The following is an 18,508-nucleotide window of genomic DNA, read 5'->3' on the forward strand; positions in this document are numbered from 1 at the left end:
TTTTCGAGTAACACCTTTATTCGAAATGTTCCCCGGTCTATGACGACCTCTCCAAGGTCTTCTGTGAAAAATCCTGGTACCGGATTATATATTTTATACGGTTCTGCCTTTATGGGTTTTAACATCGTTAAAAACATTATAGCTACTAGTATTTTCTTCCATCTTAGTGCTGCTGCCTTTTTCGGCTTTTCCTGTTTCTCTTCTTCCAGTCGTATTAGCTTATGTATGGGTCTTTTAGTCAGTTTCCCGTTTGCCTTTCTCACTGTTACTACTCTGGTTAATCCCTCCGCTCCAGGGTGTGTTTCTGTTACCCTCGCTAATGGCCATCTGCCTGGAGGTGTATCCTCTTCTTTAATTATAACTATTTCTTCTTCTTTTATGTTAGGGTGCGCCTTATGCCATCTATTTCTCTGTTGTAATTGGTGCAGGTATTCCTGTTTCCAAATTTTCCAGAAGTCTCTTTTTATTTTCTCCACTAATCTCCACCTCGTCGGCATCTTCAAATAAGTCGTAAGCTCTTCTTCCCGATTTGGTGATATAATTTCTCTCCCTATAAGGAAGTGAGCTGGTGTCAGGGCTATTTTCCCTTCAGGGTCTTCTGATGACCCACATAATGGTCTCGAGTTCATACATGCTTCTATTTGTGCCAGCACCGTACTCAATTCTTCATATGTTAGAACTGTTTCCCCGATGATTCTTTTCAAGTGATATTTCATTATTCGCACTGCGCTCTCCCATAATCCTCCGAAATGTGGTGCATATGCAGGTATGACATGCCACTGGGTACCTAGTGCCAGTAATCCTTGTTTTATCTCGTCATCTATTTTTTGATTTTCTTTTTTCAACAAATTTGCTGTTCCTACGAATGTGGTTCCGTTATCGCTGTATACGTTGTTGCACTGTCCTCTGCGTGCCGTAAATCTCTTGAACGCTGCGATGAAAGCATCCGTAGACATATCGCTTACTACCTCAAGGTGTACTGCCTTCGTTGACAGACACACAAATACTGAGATGTAGCCCTTATAGCTCCTCTGTCCTCTGCCTCTCGTGGTACTTATTTTTATTGGCCCGGCATAATCTATCCCTGTGTTAGTAAAGGGATGACTCGGGTTCACTCTGTCTTTCGGTAGATCTCCCATTAATTGTTGTGCTGCTTGGCTTTTATACCTCCTGCACCTTAAACATTTTGCTAGATGATCTTTCACGGTTCTTCTGCCGTTGATTATCCAGTATTTCCTTTTTATGTACTGTAGTGTTTGTTGTAATCCGCTATGTAGATTTCTTGCGTGACTATCTGTTATAAGTAACTTTGTTAATGCACTATCCTTTGGCAAAATTATCGGATGTTTTTCTCCGTACTTTAGATTCGTGTGTCTCAGTCTTCCGGTGACTCTTAGAATTCCTTGTCTATCCAGGAACGGTACCAATGACGCTAATTTATTTTTCTTGTCTAATTGCTGTTTCTTCTCCAGCTTATTTATTTCTTGTTTGAAGTAGGCGTGCTGTGTGTGCTTTATCACCTTTAATAGCGTTTCCTCTAATTCTTGGACTGTAAGCTGACTTTGTCCATTGTCCTTCTTTTTTCTGCATTTGTCTGCAAATCTCCTACAATATGAAAGTACTCTTCTCATTCTTTCTAAATTTGAGAATCTCTCGCATATGTCCTCCTTTATCGTTGTCGTGTGCACCGTTATTTTCGTTTGGACTTCCTCCTCATTTGTCTCTGGTATTTCTTCTGATTCCTGCGTTAAAGTTTTGTTACTAGTCAGCCAAGTTGGTCCCTTCCACCATAGCTCTGCTTCTAATAATTCTGATGCGGTACTTCCACGTGAGAGGATGTCCGCTGGATTTTCCTTTGTATCTACCTTATGCCAATTTTTCGGTCCTATAACGCGTCTTATTTCCTCTACTCTGTTGGCGACGAACATTTTTCACCTTTTTGATGATCCCCTTATCCAAGCCAGGGTTATCGTTGAGTCCGACCATGCATATACCTCAATGTTTTCCCTGTTCAATGCTTGTAGGGTTTTCTTCATTAAATTTGCTAGTAGTACCGCGGCACACAGCTCGAGCCTCGGTAACGTCGTTTTCCCTTTCAATGGTGCGACTTTCGATTTTGCTATCATTAGATTCGTTTTAATTTCTGGGCCTAATACCCTTGAGTAGATTACCGCTCCATATCCTTTCATAGACGCATCTGCAAATCCATGTAATTCTACTCTGTTTATCTTGCTTAAGTTGTTCCACCTGGGCAATGTTATTTTCTCCAGATTTACTAATTGCGCCTGGTATGTATTCCACCTGCTTTGTTGGTTGCTAGTTAATTCTTTATCCCAACTGGTCTTTTGCTCCCATAATTCCTGTATGAACATTTTCGCCTGAATTACTACAGGTGCTATCCATCCCAGTGGGTCGTATAGTTTTGCTACTTCTGACAGTACGTATCTTTTCGTTATTTTCTTTGCCGTCGTTATCCCTATTTTGAATGTGATTATATCCTCTTTAGGTGACCAGTGTATTCCTAACGTTTTCCGTACTTCTTCTTGTTTGAATGCCTTCGAGTCTACGTTCCTCATATCCTCCGGTACGTTCTCCATTATTTTTTCTTCGTTGCTCAACCATTTTCTAAGAGTGAAACCTCCTTTTCTGAACAGTTGTATTAATTCCTTTTGGGCTGTTTCTGCTTCCTGCACTGTCTCAGCTCCTCCTAGTATATCGTCTACATACATGTTTTCTTTTACAATTTTCGATGCCAACGGGAACCTCGCTCCTTCGTCTTCTTGTAATTGTTGTATTGTTCTTAACGCTAAAAAGGGTGCTGCGGCCGTGCCGTATGTCACCGTCGTTAAGTTATACTCTTGTATGTGGTCCTTTGTGTCCTTTCTCCACAAAATTTTTTGATATTTTTGGTCTTCTTCTGCCATTCTGATTTGTCTAAACATTTTTTCCAGATCCGCTGAGTATGCTACCTTATTGGATCTCCATCGTAATAGTATATTTGTCAAGTCTTGTTGTAATTTCGGCCCTGTGTGCATAATATCATTCAGGCTTACTGCCGATGAGCTTTTGCTTGATGCGTCAAACACGGCTCTTATTTTCGTTGTAGTACTGTCCTCTTTTCTCACTGGATGATGAGGTAAGTAGTACCCATCTCCCTGGTTCTCTGCTATTACCATATGACCTTGGTTTTCATAATCTTCCATGAATTGTCTGTAATTCGCTTCTAACTGTTTGTCTTTTGCAAACTTCCTTTCTAGTTGCATCAATCTGGCGAATGCTTGCTGTTTAGATTCTCCTAACTTTGCGACGTCTTCCCTAAACGGAATTTTTACTTCGTATCTCCCTTCTTCATTCCTTTTTACAGTCTGTCGATACAGTTCTTCACATTCTTGTTCTTCCACTGAGAAACTTGTATCCTGATTTACTTCTTCTAATTCCCAGAAGTTCTTTATTTGTACGTCCATTTCTTGTCTTGATATCATACAGCATACTTCTGCTTTTATATTCTCCCTTTCTCGTGCTATTCCCGAAACTATCCATCCTAGTTTGGTGTTTTGACTCAGGAGTCCATTACTTATTCTGTGCATCCCTTCTGTCAATATGTAACTGTATTCTTTTACTCCTAGTAATAAGTCTATCTTCCCTACCTTGTAATATCTTGGATCTGCCAGTATTGCATTTTTCTCGTTATAGTCCGGTAGAATTATATCCTTTTCCGGTAAATTCCTTGTTATCTTCGGTAGTACTAGTGCTTCTATTTCCATCTCGAAGTCACTTTCGTAATGAGTTTCGATTATAAGTTTCATACTCCAGTTGGCTGTTTTTTCTCCTGACGAGCCTATCCCGGATATGGTCGCCTGTATGGGCTTCCTTGTTGTTCCTAGCGTCGTCGCAGCTTGTTCCGTTATAAATGCGCATTGTGACCCTTGGTCGATTAGTGCTCTCATTATGTGTGAATCTCCTTTCGCATCTCTTATGCGTACCACAGCTGTCGCTAGTAATGCTTCACCTTCCTTATGGCTTGCACAGTTTACTGAATTCTGCCCTCTTTGCTGGTCGTTGCTATTCCTAGGCCCATTGGTATCTTGTGTATTTTCTCGCCTTCCGTTATTTTGTTCTCTGGCGTTGTATGGATTATTATTTCCTCCTCTGTACCTATCAGCTTGGTACCCGTTTCTTCTATTGTTTGAATCTCTTCCATTTCTTTCTTGTGTTTGTTCTCGTTTCGTTTCATTGGAGTTTCTTTTGTTGCTTGTGTTTCCTTTTTCATAATGCAACATATGGTGGTGGTCTCCGCCACAGTGTCTGCACCTATATTGTGAATAACATTGTTTTTCTTTTTTATGTGCTAGGCAGTTTGTACACAATCCTTTTTCTTTTATCATCCTGTTCCGGTCTCTTACATTGAGTTCCTGAAATTCTCTGCAGTTCGGTACTCCGTGATCTCTGTTGCATATCACGCAATGTGTTCTTGGTTTCCTAAGAGATCCTCCTTGCTTCTCTTGTCTTTTTTCTGACTCCAGCAGTTCCAGTGTCTGAAATCTTCGCTGTAAGAATGTTTGTGTCGATTTGTACGTCGGTATCTCTCTACTGTCTCCAATGTGGTTTTCGTACAGCCTCCTAGTTTCATTGTCCCATTTCGTTATGATAATTCGGGCTATCAATGGGCTCCACGCTTCCGTGTCTGTTCCTAACCCTCCTATGGCTTCCAGACTTTCGTGGAAGGTGTCATGTAGTGATTTCAATGCTCTAGCAGAAGATTCCTTTACTTCCTGCGCTAGTAGCATCCTGTCTATTAATTTAAACAATATCATCCTTGGGTTCTCATACCTATCTTTTAGCATGTTCCAGGCCACTTCGTAGTTGGCCTCGGATATGTTTAAGTGTTGTATCATTCTGTTGGCTTCCCCTCTTACTTGAGTTTTTAGGTACTGCATTTTTTCTGCGTTTGATAACTGGTCGTTTTCATGTATTACTTTAGTAAACAGATCGTGGAAAGTTCTCCACGTTTCATATCTGCCTTCATACACAGGGATTTTTACCTGCGGCAATGTCACACCGTCCCTCCTCTGTGTGCTTTCTGGCCGTTGCATTCCTGGCCTTATTTTCTTTAAAACTTCCCTGACTTTCCTCTTTAGATGATTTATTCTCTCTACTTCTCCAATATCTGTAGCGTCCAGTTCCTCATTTACTGCTGCTTCAATCATTAGTGTATTCACCTTTTCCATGTATTCTCTTAACTCTGACTGCAATTCTTCATCCTCCTGCAAGTCTTGTTCATTTTCTGGCCGTAATAATTCCTCGATTCTTTGTTTTCTTATCTGTATCTCCTTTACTTTCGGTGCTTTTCCTCTTCTCAGCACCCTTACATATTCTTCCAACAGGGTTTTCCCCTCAATGTATGTCTTAAATACCTGATCATAGTATTTTGTTTCAAAATATTTTTCTTTCGTTATACCCCCTTCTAGCAGCTTTTCGTGGTTATTTAAAAATTTTGCCCAATATTCTTCTAATTTTTCCTGTCTATCCCGGATGTATTGTTGATTTTTCCGAGATTGGGAATCCTTTTTTGTATTTGAAACGAGTTTCACTATTTCTGTTCCTATTTCCGCTTGCTTAACGTATAGACTCTCCATGATTATTTTAAAAAATTTTTACATTCAGCGGTAAATATATTAGACAATACTAAATGTACGTTATGTATTAAATAAGTATACCTGTATTATAACACTTTCTTTTCTATCGGAATGTGCAATTTAGCGAAATATGAGTTTGACCTTGCCTGCTGTGCTATTCTTTGCATTGAGGTAGGTCAAGATGTAATCCACACACTCTTATAATGATATATATACATATATATATATATATATATATATATATATATATATATATATATATATATATATATATATATATTGTTATCAAAATAAATGAAATTATTTGCTACGTAATTATTTTAATTTTTCGAAATAAAATATTTAATTGTAATTAAAAGCAAGCTATATGTATGAACGTTTCTTTTTTCAAATTGTCATACAAGATTACTGTTTAGTTAATTATAGTTGTGAATGACGTTTATTTTTGTTTTATCAATTCTCTGTATTATTTAAATGGTATGCATTCTAAAGTACATTATTATACGATTGATAGAGTGGAGAATGTTGTTCTAAATTGTTAAATTGTAATAAAAAAAAAACTTGTTAAATTGTAAGATTGTAAAAGTTGGAAGATTTTGTAATTATTCAAAAACTTACGGTTTTTTGTGTTCTTAGACGTTGAGGATCCCTCGCTTCTGGTGGGTTCTGCAATCGGTCCTGTCCTTTGGCTGCTCTGCGGCTCTAGTATGGCTCTCGGCTTTGGTACTGCTCTCGGCTCTAATATGGCTCTCGGCTTTGGTACTGCTCTCGGCTTTGGTACTGCTCTCGGCTCTAGTATGGCTCTCGGCTTTGGTACTGCTCTCGGCTCTAGTCTGGCTCTCGGCTTTGGTACCGCTCTCGGCTCTAGTATGGCTCTCGGCTTTGGTACTGCTCTCGGCTCTGGTACCGCTCTCGGCTCTAGTATGGCTCTCGGCTTTGGTACCGCTCTCGGCTCTAGTATGGCTCTCGGCTTTGGTAGCGCTCTCGGCTCTAGTACCGCTCTCGGCTCTAGTATGGCTCTCGGCTTTGGTACTGCTCTCGGCTCTGGTACTGCTCTCGGCTCTAGTGTGGCTCTTGGCTTTGGTATGGCTCTCGTTCTCCCGGGTCTAGTGGTCTCTCTCTGCTACTGAGGGTGTTGCTGGCGTGGACTGTATAGGCTCTCTCAAACTTCCTTGAAGTATTCTGTTTCTCGATAGGACCATGAACAAATTCCCTTCGTTGGCTCAGTGAAGATGTTCGTTCTGTTGTAATGGAAACACCAAATAATAGTAGCAGAGTTTATTGTTGAGACGTACACTATGGGTGTAGACCCGGGATTACTTTGAGTAGAGACTGATGAAGTTGATCGTTGAAGACTATATGTTCGTTGAGTGAATATTGATTGAATGCTTCTCTAGTCAAGAGATATTAGTTTTATATAAATTCTATTTGGGTCAATATTTTTCGCGTACCTAGCGTGATATGTGTATTTAATTTATGTAAATTGTTTAACTTTGTCAGTACTTTTGACTGATATCCAAATTATTATTTATAATTGACCAAATGTGTATGTAACCTAATTAACTACGTGTGTGTATTTAATAACAAATAGATTCATTCGGTCTACTGGGTGATAAAATTATACTGTCCAATTTCGGATATGAATTCTGAAGATTTGATATTGGACAGCACTCCTTGGGCAACATACTCTTGGATGCGCCTAGGCTCGCTTCTGATTGGGTAGTCAATATCCTCCTGGGTATCTCGTTTCATGCTCTAATTAACTCCTCCCGAAGTGCTTCGAAAGTTTGAGGATGATGCTTTAAATTGAATAGTCTCCGACCCATCATGCCCCGCACGTGTTCAATTGGGGGTAAGTCTGGGGATCTCGGAGGCCAGGGCAAAATATTGACTCCAACCTGTTTAAATAAGTTCATGGTATCTCTTGCAATGTGTGTCTTTGTGTTATTCTGCTGAAAAATTGAATTTTGAGGCGTCTGAAGGTAGGGTATGAGATGAAGTTGCAGAATTTCTACTACGTATCGCTGAGCTGTCGTGTTTCTTTGACGAAAATTAGAGATGACCTTGAACAATAAGCGATGACACTTCACACCATAACCCTAACAGAGAGGTGCACGTGCAGTTCGACACAAAACTGTGGATTTCACAAAACAGTGTGGCCGAAATAAAAAAAGGCCAAAACTGCGAATTCGACGATAACATGATCGCATCTCCATTGGTCTTATTCTGCAAACCATTGATTTGCAATATACCTCGTAGTGGAGAAGCGGTCTCTTAGAGCGCGCCATCGAAGATCTTGACGCTCTGTTATCGTTCGGCACCGCTCGGTGCCTTTCGATCTTCCTGATCGACGTTCTTGACGCTATGTTCGAAAACATCTTAACACAGTATCTAAACTTCTTTAAACTCTATTCGCAATTTCCCGAAAAGAAAGTCCGGCTTCTCTTAGGTCAACTATTCTCCCCATATAAAATATTTGACAATAAGAAAAGAGTGCCTTAAGGCTGTAATTCATTTTTAACAGAAAAACTTTCTATAACAACCAAAGATTTTTATAGAAATTTCTTGCAGTAGTTGTTTTCGTTCTATATCTTATGATTATTTTTAAAAATCGTTAATATGTCTGAAACGTAAAGTGTTCGATATGTTACGGCGTATTCTTCATTTCTATTTTATCTTGTTGTGACATATACACCATTTCTGATTTAGTATTAGATTTTCTTGTGTAACTTTTTTCTGGAAATAGTACTGCTCTTTGTATTGTTAAAAATAAGTTTCCGTAACTTGTTTTTGTTTTATTTATACTTATATATACTAAAGAACTTAGTTTGAAATTTTAAATTCTTGGTTTTTTACCAAAGCATAAAAATTAAACGTTATAAACATTGGGTTAGTTGACTAAATTTGAAAAGTCGGTTTTTTTTAAGCTGAAACAATTACCTTTAAAATCAGGGGTCTTGAAAGTTAATCGCTATTAAATCTGAGTTATACTTGGAAAAGTCCCATGGAACGCCTATTTTGCAATTGTTTTCAAAAAATTTGTTATAATTCAGGTTCTAACAACCGGATCAGAGTTTACTAAACGCCATTTTGTTTATTTTTTCATAAGGAACAATTTTCATTTTTTTAAACAATTAAATTGTTAATAAGAAATTATCTGATAGGTTTTCAGCCTGGTACCTTCGAAAAATCGAATCTACGTACCAAAAAAACATAAAAAAATATCAAGGTACCGAGGGGACATAAAAGTGCGTACTCAATGCTCCCTGGCTCCTAGACTAAAATATGAATTCAGATTTTGAAGCATTTCAGACACATCTTCCCTTCAGATTATAACCTTTGAACGACCCATCAGAAACGTTGGGTGCCAATGGGTAACAATATGCTACCTCCGAAAGTTGGGAGCCAATGTAGAACAATAAAACTCATAACTTTCTTTGGGAGCCAATTGTTGAGCCTCGCTTAGATCAGTCCCTCAAGTGTGAGAACGTGTTATCTTAGAAGTAAAGATAAAAAATGACTTTGGCTGAGACAAATAAACCAAGATATTAACTAATCATATTTATTATACATAAATAAATATAAAAATTGAAATTTTAATAAAATTTAAAAAGTCGGTTTTTTTTTAAGCTGAAACAATTACCTTTAAAATGAGGGGTCTTGAAAGTTAATCGCTATTTGAGCTGAGTTATACTTGGAAAAGTCCCATGAAACGCCTATTTTCCAATTGTTTTCAAAAAATTTGTTATAATTCAGGTTCTAACAACCGGATCAGAGTTTACTAAACGCCATTTTGTTTATTTTTTCATAAGGAACAATTTTCATTTGTTTTTAAATTAAATATCTCTAATAGTTTAGGAGATACAATCATTTAAACAATTAAATTGTCAATAAGAAATTATCCGATAGGTTTTCAGCCTGGTACCTTCGAAAAATCGAATCTACGTACCAAAAAAACATAAAAAAATGTCAAGGTACCGAGGGGACATAAAAGTGCGTACTCAATCCTCCCTGGCTCCTAGACTAAAATATGGATTCAGATTTTGAAGCATTTCAGACACATCTTTCCTTCAGATTATAACCTTTGAACGACCCATCAGAAACGTTGGGTGCCAATGGGTAACAATATGCTACCTCCGAAAGTTGGGAGCCAATGTAGAACAATAAAACTCATAACTTTCTTTGGGAGCCAATTGTTGAGCCTCGCTTAGATCAGTCCCTCAAGTGTGAGAACGTGTTATCTTAGAAGTAAAGATAAAAAATGACTTTGGCTGAGACAAATAAACCAAGATATTAACTAATCATATTTATTATACATAAATAAATATAAAAATTGAAATTTTAATAAAATTTAAAAAGTCGGTTTTTTTTTAAGCTGAAACAATTACCTTTAAAATGAGGGGTCTTGAAAGTTAATCGCTATTTGAGCTGAGTTATACTTGGAAAAGTCCCATGAAACGCCTATTTTCCAATTGTTTTCAAAAAATTTGTTATAATTCAGGTTCTAACAACCGGATCAGAGTTTACTAAACGCCATTTTGTTTATTTTTTCATAAGGAACAATTTTCATTTGTTTTTAAATTAAATATCTCTAATAGTTTAGGAGATACAATCATTTAAACAATTAAATTGTCAATAAGAAATTATCCGATAGGTTTTCAGCCTGGTACCTTCGAAAAATCGAATCTACGTACCAAAAAAACATAAAAAAATGTCAAGGTACCGAGGGGACATAAAAGTGCGTACTCAATCCTCCCTGGCTCCTAGACTAAAATATGGATTCAGATTTTGAAGCATTTCAGACACATCTTTCCTTCAGATTATAACCTTTGAACGACCCATCAGAAACGTTGGGTGCCAATGGGTAACAATATGCTACCTCCGAAAGTTGGGAGCCAATGTAGAACAATAAAACTCATAACTTTCTTTGGGAGCCAATTGTCGAGCCTCGCTTAGATCAGTCCCTCAAGTGTGAGAACGTGTTATCTTAGAAGTAAAGATAAAAAATGAGTTTGGCTGAGACAAATAAACCAAGATATTAACTAATCATATTTATTATACATAAACAAATATAAAAATTGAAATTTTAATAAAATTTCAAAAGTCGGTTTTTTTTTAAGCTGAAACAATTACCTTTAAAATGAGGGGTCTTGAAAGTTAATCGCTATTTAAGCTGAGTTATACTTGGAAAAGTCCCATGGAACGCCTATTTTGCAATTGTTTTCAAAGAATTTGTTATAATTCAGGTTCTAACAACCGGATCAGAGTTTACTAAACGCCATTTTGTTTATTTTTTCATAAGGAACAATTTTCATTTTTTTAAACAATTAAATTGTTAATAAGAAATTATCTGATAGGTTTTCAGCCTGGTACCTTCGAAAAATCGAATCTACGTACCAAAAAAATGTCAAGGTATCGAGGGGACATAAAAGTGCGTACTCAATACTCCCTGGCTCCTAGACTAAAATATGGATTCAGATTTTGAAGTATTTCAGACACATCTTCCCTTCAGATTGTAACCTTTGAACGACCCATCATAAACGTTGGGTGCCAGTGGATAACAATATGCTACCTCCGAAAGTTGGGAGCCAATCTTCTTCAGGTGCCATCTCCGCTACGGAGCGGAGGTTGGCAATCATCATAGCTATTTTAATTTTTGAGAGAGTAGCTCTAAATAGTTGTTTTGAGCTGCATCCAAACCATTTTCTCAGGTTCTTAAGCGATGAAATTCGTCTTCTTCTGATGCTTCTTCTGCCATCTATCTTTCCTTGCATTATGAGTCGCAGGATGCCATACTTCTCGCCGCGCATCACATGTCTGAGATACTGTAGCTTTCTTTCTTTAATTGTAAGTTCAACTTCCTTCTCTTTACCTATTCTTCTCAGTACTTCATTGTTCGTAACTCTATCTACCCAGGAAACCCTTATAATTCTTCTATAGGTCCAAATTTCAAGGGCGGTAAATCGTCTCATTGTGTCTAGATTTAACGTCCATGATTCCACTCCATAGTATAGTACACTGTATACGTAACATTTTGTTAGGCGCACTTTAAGAGCTAATGTTTAAATCTTTGCTACATAGGACCTTTTTCATTTTCATAAAATTAGAACGTGCTTTTTCGATTCTGACTTTGATTTCTGCAGTGTAGTCATTATTTTCTGTTATAAGTGTTCCTAGGTAAATGTACTTTTTTACTCTTGCGATCTGCTGGCCCTATACTATCAAGATTTCGTTAGTATTATGGTTGTTTTTACAAATTTTCATAAACTTCGTCTTTTTGATATTGAGCGAGAGTCCGTACTCTCTACTACACATTACTATTTTACTTATGAGTCTTTCCAAGTCTTGTAAACTATCGGCTATTATTACTGTATCATCTGCATATCTGATGTTCTTAACTAAGACTCCATTTACTCTTATGCCGACTGTTTCATCTTCCAGAGTTTCACGAATTACCTCTTCAGAATAAGCGTTAAATAATACAGGTGATAATATGCAGCCTTGCCTGACTCCTCTCTTTATTTCCATTTCTTCAGATGTCTCTTTTTCAATACGTACTATTGCTCGCTGATTGTAATAAAGGTTTGTTATTAGCCTTAAATCTCTTTCATCTAGGTTTTTATTTTTTAGAATTTCCATGAGTCGGTCATGTTTTACTTTATCAAACGCTTTATTGTAGTCTATAAAACAGACGTAAAGAGGACGGTTAACATCTCTGCGTCAGCACGTTGAAGGAGAATAGTGCCTCTCTGGTACCCATACCATTGCGGAACCCATATTGTGTGTCACTAATATCCAGCTCCAGTTTAGAGTGAATTCTGGCGTGGATAATTTTCAACAGAATTTTCATGACATTAAGCTTATGGGTCAATAGTCACTGCACTCTTTGGCATTCACTTTCTTTGGCAAACACACAAATGCTGATGTCAACGTTTCTCTAGGGATGATTCCCGTAGTATAGATAGCGTTGAACAGTTCTACTATTATGTCCAGGTTTTTCTCGTTGACCAACTTTAATAGCTCGCTTGGTAATTCATCTGGACCAGCAGATTTATTGGTTTTCATTGAGTTTAATGCCTGACTAACCTCTGATTTGGTTATCTCTGGGCCTACATCTCCCGTTTTTCTACCTACAGATGTACTAGCTTCTCTCTGGACATGAAATAATTCCTCGATGTACTCTTTCCATCGTTGTAGTTTTTGTTCTGTCTCCAATATAATATTTCATTTTTGTCGAGCAATATATTCGAAGTTCTTCTACTTCCTACTCCGGCTAGTTCTTTGACTTTTTTATGTAGATTAAAGTTGCCAAATCTGTTTTGCAGTTCATCTATTTCTTTACATTTTTCAGAGAAGTAGGTTTCTTTAGCCTCCATAATTTTTCTTCTTCTCCATAATTTGGTTTTGCAGCTGTTTATAGCGCATATAAAACGCACAACTTTCTTTGGGAGCCAATTGTTGGGCCTCATTTAGCTCAGTCTATCACGTGTGAGAACGTCTTATCTTAGAAGTAAAGATAAAAAATGAGTTTGGCTGGGACAAATAAACTAAGATATTAACTAATCATATTTATTATACATAAATAAATATAAAAATTGAAATTTTAATAAAATTACACACAACAAATCTTGCCTATAAGCTTTACAAATATAAAATATTATACTTATGGCATCACTGGATAACTTGTTTTCTTCTAAGGATTGCAGAATGTAGTGGTTAGTTGCTGATGTTAGCTTCACAAGATAACTTGCTGATGATGTAGTTGAATTTAGATACTTTCACATCTTCAGGTGGCCATTGGGTTCTACTTAACAGCTGCAGTTATTGCTGCATGGTCGACCATGTGTTGCAGAATTCTTCAGCCAAAAAGGAAGATAAAGCCAAAAAACTAAAAAAGTAACTTGCGTTAGCCACTTCATATATGTCTTAAAATATTTCCTTGCTATATGAAAGTTGAAAATAATTACAATATTAAATAGAAAATTGCAAATTGCCAAGGATAAAATGGATATAATTATTATTAAACAAATTAGTTAAATTATAATAAAGATACTAACTGCACATTGAGCGAATTATAAGTTTAAAAGAAGCATGTGCCGCGGAGGTTATGTATAAAAAATGGAATTATAGAAAGAGGAGATTGGTTAAATATTAAATATAACTTAGCCCAGAGGAGATTTAATAAATAAAATGAATTTTCAATCTAAGCACCAGCTTAACTAAGCAAAAGACATTATAAAATCTAATCTCCCTTTCTCTAGCATTGAAGTTTGACATACCAGGACAGAGTTGTCAACTGACAAATAACGATTGTCGACTGAAGTGAGACTGTTGCCAAGAATGGTTAAATAAATGAATAAAATCAAAAGAAATTTAAATAAAATAATTATTAAAAGAAAAATAACAAACATGTGACGTTTATAACGTTACAAGATACATATTTAGCGCTTACAATTGTACATTTAATATAAATATTAATTCAGTTTATGCAGGTATATCCCGTACACGGGGTGGAATAGCCAAATGTCATAAATTCCATAATTAATAAATGGGGGCGTGTTCGAAACAACTCTCGGACACGTCAATTGGTATTTTTAGTTGCGCATATTGTGCAATTAAAACTTTTTCTACGGGGTGTGTCATGTAACAGTGGAGAAATAAGTTCCCATTTCTCCAAAAGGGCTTCTTGTAACTGATTTAAGGTTAAAGGGGCAGGAACACGACTTCGTATCCTTCGCCCAAGCATGTCCCAAACAAGTTCGATTGGGTTTGTGTCCGGACTAAATGCTGGCCAGTCCATTACAGAAATGTTTACTTTATTCAAAACCTTTTGAGTGATTCTTGCACTGTGAGGCTTGCCATTATCATGCATCAGAACAAAGTCATTTTCAACAAAACCAGCATAAGGCACAACAAAATCTTGGAGAATTTCATCAATGTACCTGGCAGCTGTTATGGAGACTCTCGGAACGATCTACAATTCTGTACGTGCCTCTAGAGAAATTCCAGCCCACACCATAATTTAGCCCCTTGATAGCCTACCCTAGGACTGAAGGTACATTCTGCAAAACGCTCATGTGGTCTTCGCCATACTCCCTCACGGCCATCTGGAGATTGCAAGGTAAACCTGGACTCATTAGTAAATAAAACGTACTTCCAATTATTTACAGTCAAATGAGCATGGTTTCTGGCAAACTGAAGCCGCGCAACTCGATGGCGCCTGAGAAGTTGTAGGCATGTTTCAGGTCTGCGACTGCTTAAATTTGTTTCTCCAAGTCCAAGCCTTCTAATTATTCGTTCACTTATGTTAGTATTCCGTACGTACTGAAGTTGATTTCGGATTTACACAGCCGTGGCACGACGATCTCGTATACTTTGTAAGAGGATGAAGCGATCATCACGGGCACTAGTTCTTCGTTGTGTGTGAGCGAGTCTAAGCTCCGGTTGCCAAGAAACGTGTAAAAATACGGTGCACAGTACTATTGGATATTTGATACTTTTGAGCAACATATCGCTCACTTCCCTTCGTCTTGAAACAACGCATCAATAGCAGCCGCTGTTTCGAGACTTACAACCATATTAAATCAACGCAATTCAACTTCAAATTGTGTTTGACACTTGATTCGACTTGACAGAGTATTCACATCAACAAGAACAAAAGAATAACAATAGAATAACAACAGCTACCTTTGCACTTTTAAAAGTGATAAGAATAGTGTATTAATTATTTCTGATTTTTATGCTTTTTTTTTCGGAAGTTTTATTAGAAATTACTTAAAACACTTTGTGTCGTTTATGTTTACGTTATTATAATAATAAAAATTTAAAGATAATTAACATTTTAAGTTTTTGTTTTAAAAATGCAAGTGCTCCGTTTTTCGTGACGGTGAGTCTATTTTGGAAATTTTAAGTGTTTTTCGATTTATTGCAAAATTTGCTACAACACACTCAATGATTGTTTTTCATGTAATAGGCTGTAGGTCTTGATAATGGCAAAGTAAGCTAAAACTATTTCAGCGTTCTTTTTTACTAATATGAAATGACAAAAATATTTTTTATAATAGTTTCGTTTATTTTAGTCCAAAACGCCTGATAGTTGGAAGAGTCCATTTATGTGAGGAGGGGATGCCGTTATACAACATGTGAAATTTTCCATTTTATTAAATTCTATAACAAGGATATTAACTAACAGGATTTTATGTACTTTCGAATTTACAGAAAATTGTTAAAATAAATATATTGTAAATCGATGATTGTAAAAAAATCATAAATAATCAATATTAAAATTACTTTATTCAATTTTAAAAATATTATTTAAATTTAAAAATATAATAGTGTAGTATGAAGCTTTGCGCTAGGCTACTGTACCGTTTTTTACTGATATGGAAATAACAAAAATACAAAAATACTTTTTATAATAGTTTTGTTTATTTTAGTCTAAAGCGCTTGGACCTTAGCAAATTGTGTTCTGTCAACGTGGCAGTAGTTATCACTCTTTGAACATGACAGTCATTTGAATTTCGTTGTATCAAAACAATGGTTCATTTAACAGAAATTCACAAAATAACAATAGGTGATGGTGCCAAATTGGATATTGTGCTTGAGTTTGAGGAAACCCACACACTTATAGTCGAAAAACAGCTCCAATGTTTGATGTTAGTCATTCATCGATTATTCGAACATTAAAACAAAATAAAATGCATTCCTATAAAATGATACCAACTCAGGAATGCATAGAACATGTTTTGTTTTCTGATGAGTGTACATTTATCAAAATAAATTAACCTGAAAAGGTTAATGTATGGGCAGGAAATGTAGGAGATCATATTATAGGACCCTTTTTCGTTGATGGCAATTTGAATGCCCATGATTATTTAGCACTTTTCAAAAATAATGTCATACCAAATTTGACAAACTTATCTTGATCCAGCAAACCCATAAGTTCCAGCGAATATGATACACTTTCAGTAAGATGGAGCACCACCCCATTACAAAATCAATGTTCGACAGTACCTCAAGCTAATATTATTTGGATTGATAGAGTGACCAGCATGATCGCCTGATCTGACGCCATTAGATTTCTTATGGGGATATTTGAAAAATATTGTATAAAAAACTAAACCCCTCGACTTAGCTAACTTGACAGAGGAATAACGCTTGCGATTTCGGTCACGCCTGAGATGTTGACTAAGGTTAGAAGAAATTTCTAATTAAGATTAGGATGTTGCCAAGATATTCGCGGCGAGCATTTTGAACATCTCCTACATTCACATTAATGTATTTTCTGTTTGTTTTTTACATTATCAAAAAATAAACGGTATCACTAATTAGTTTTTCAGTGTGTTGTAGCAAATTTATAGCATAAATCTAAAAACACTTGATATTTCCAAAACAGTTAAAGATAGTTATAGGGCATTGTACATGAAATATATCTAGAATGTTCTGGGAAATAATATACATACAGGGTGTTGTATTTGAAATAAGAAAGTTGGTATTGGCTACTGTTACTTGGCATACCCTGTATAAAAAGTTTTTATTGCAAAATATGCGCAACTAAAAATACCAATCGGTCTAACCCAACCTTTTTTTTAACATGCCCCCGTTTATTAATTATCGAATTTATTCCATTTGGCTTTTCGACCCTGTATAGTTTTATTAGGTTTTAATTCCTTTATTATGTAAAATGAAATAAATAATTAAGTTTTCATCAAAGTGTAGGTCTTTTTTACGTCACGCGTCCGAAAATTAGTGTTTTTCAGGTGTCCCCAAGCTGCAATTTGCTAGGAGACACCTGAATTTTGTAACTTAAATTACTATTATAGCAACTGGTATTATGTTTAAAAATTATAATGCATTCTTTCAGATAAATAGAAAAAATTTTTTCTTGTCAATCTGATTGCTCAGAAATCTTTAACCCTATAGTAAGTCTAGCAATAAAAAAACACAAAATACTGTCATATGTACGAACAATAATTATTATATTTTATATTGTTTCAGGTAAACCTCATCTCAAAAATCTCAAAACGCTATTTCTACGTCGCTATATACTATGTTGAATGTAAGTATTTTTAAAATCGATTAAAACTGTATGTGCAATAATTTATTTAACACGTGTTTTTTTTTATTCTTGAAAAAAAGTATGTTGCAAAGTATCTATAACTTAAAAATTAAATTTTCAAATGTGCCTAAGACAAAAAGCATCATCATCATCATCCAGCTTTCTGAGTTTAAAGTTAAACATAGGCCTCCAATATTTTCTTCCAATTCTGTCGGTCTTATATCTTCCTGCAACCAATTCTCAACGATTCATTTGTCGTCGTCTATCCGTCGTGTTGGTGTTCTACCTCTGTTTCTGTCTGCCCGTGGTCTCCACACTGCTATTTTTTTTGTCCTCCGCCCGTCATTCATTCTGGTCACATGAGCCGCCCAGTTCCACTTTAGCCATGTTAGGTGCTCTATGACATCTGTAACGCCTGTCATTCTTCTTATTTCTTCGTTTCTAACCATGTCTCTATAATAATATCAAATTATACATTAGTATTTGACTGTTGGTTTGTTTCTGTTCCATGAATGTGGTCAAAAACTCAATATTTTGTTGCACCATGAATATATTTGTTTGTTTTATGTATGACAATTGCATTTACAGCTAAATATTGTTGTGGGGACTTCATAAAAACTTCCGATATTTGAATTAACTATCTATAAATTCTTATCCGCTGTAAAAGTACATAAACGATTTTATCTGCAGTCGAACGTTAACGTTGTATGCACGTGAACAAACCAAAGACGGCTTTAAAATTCAAATCAACACAACGATCACGTTCTCAAGAAAGAAATAATCACAATACGTTTTTGGTTATTTCCGGTTTCTC

General features: G+C 36.1%; 1 protein-coding gene across 3 annotated transcripts in view; it reads left to right on the forward strand.

Moving 5' to 3' along the window:
- LOC140443730 (protein tweety-like) overlaps positions 1-18,508 on the forward strand; it is a 213,560-nt gene that overhangs the window by 58,264 nt on the left and 136,788 nt on the right. Inside the window, exon 2 of one of the 3 annotated variants that reach the window (XM_072535120.1) lies at positions 17,634-17,694. The exons of the other annotated variants lie outside the window; for them this stretch is intronic. The gene's annotated coding sequence lies outside the window, so the exon portion shown is untranslated. The remainder of the gene's footprint in view (positions 1-17,633; positions 17,695-18,508) is intronic. 3 annotated transcript variants of the gene reach the window in all.

The sequence above is a fragment of the Diabrotica undecimpunctata genome, chromosome 6, assembly GCF_040954645.1.
Source record: "Diabrotica undecimpunctata isolate CICGRU chromosome 6, icDiaUnde3, whole genome shotgun sequence".
Taxonomy (NCBI): domain Eukaryota; kingdom Metazoa; phylum Arthropoda; class Insecta; order Coleoptera; family Chrysomelidae; genus Diabrotica; species Diabrotica undecimpunctata.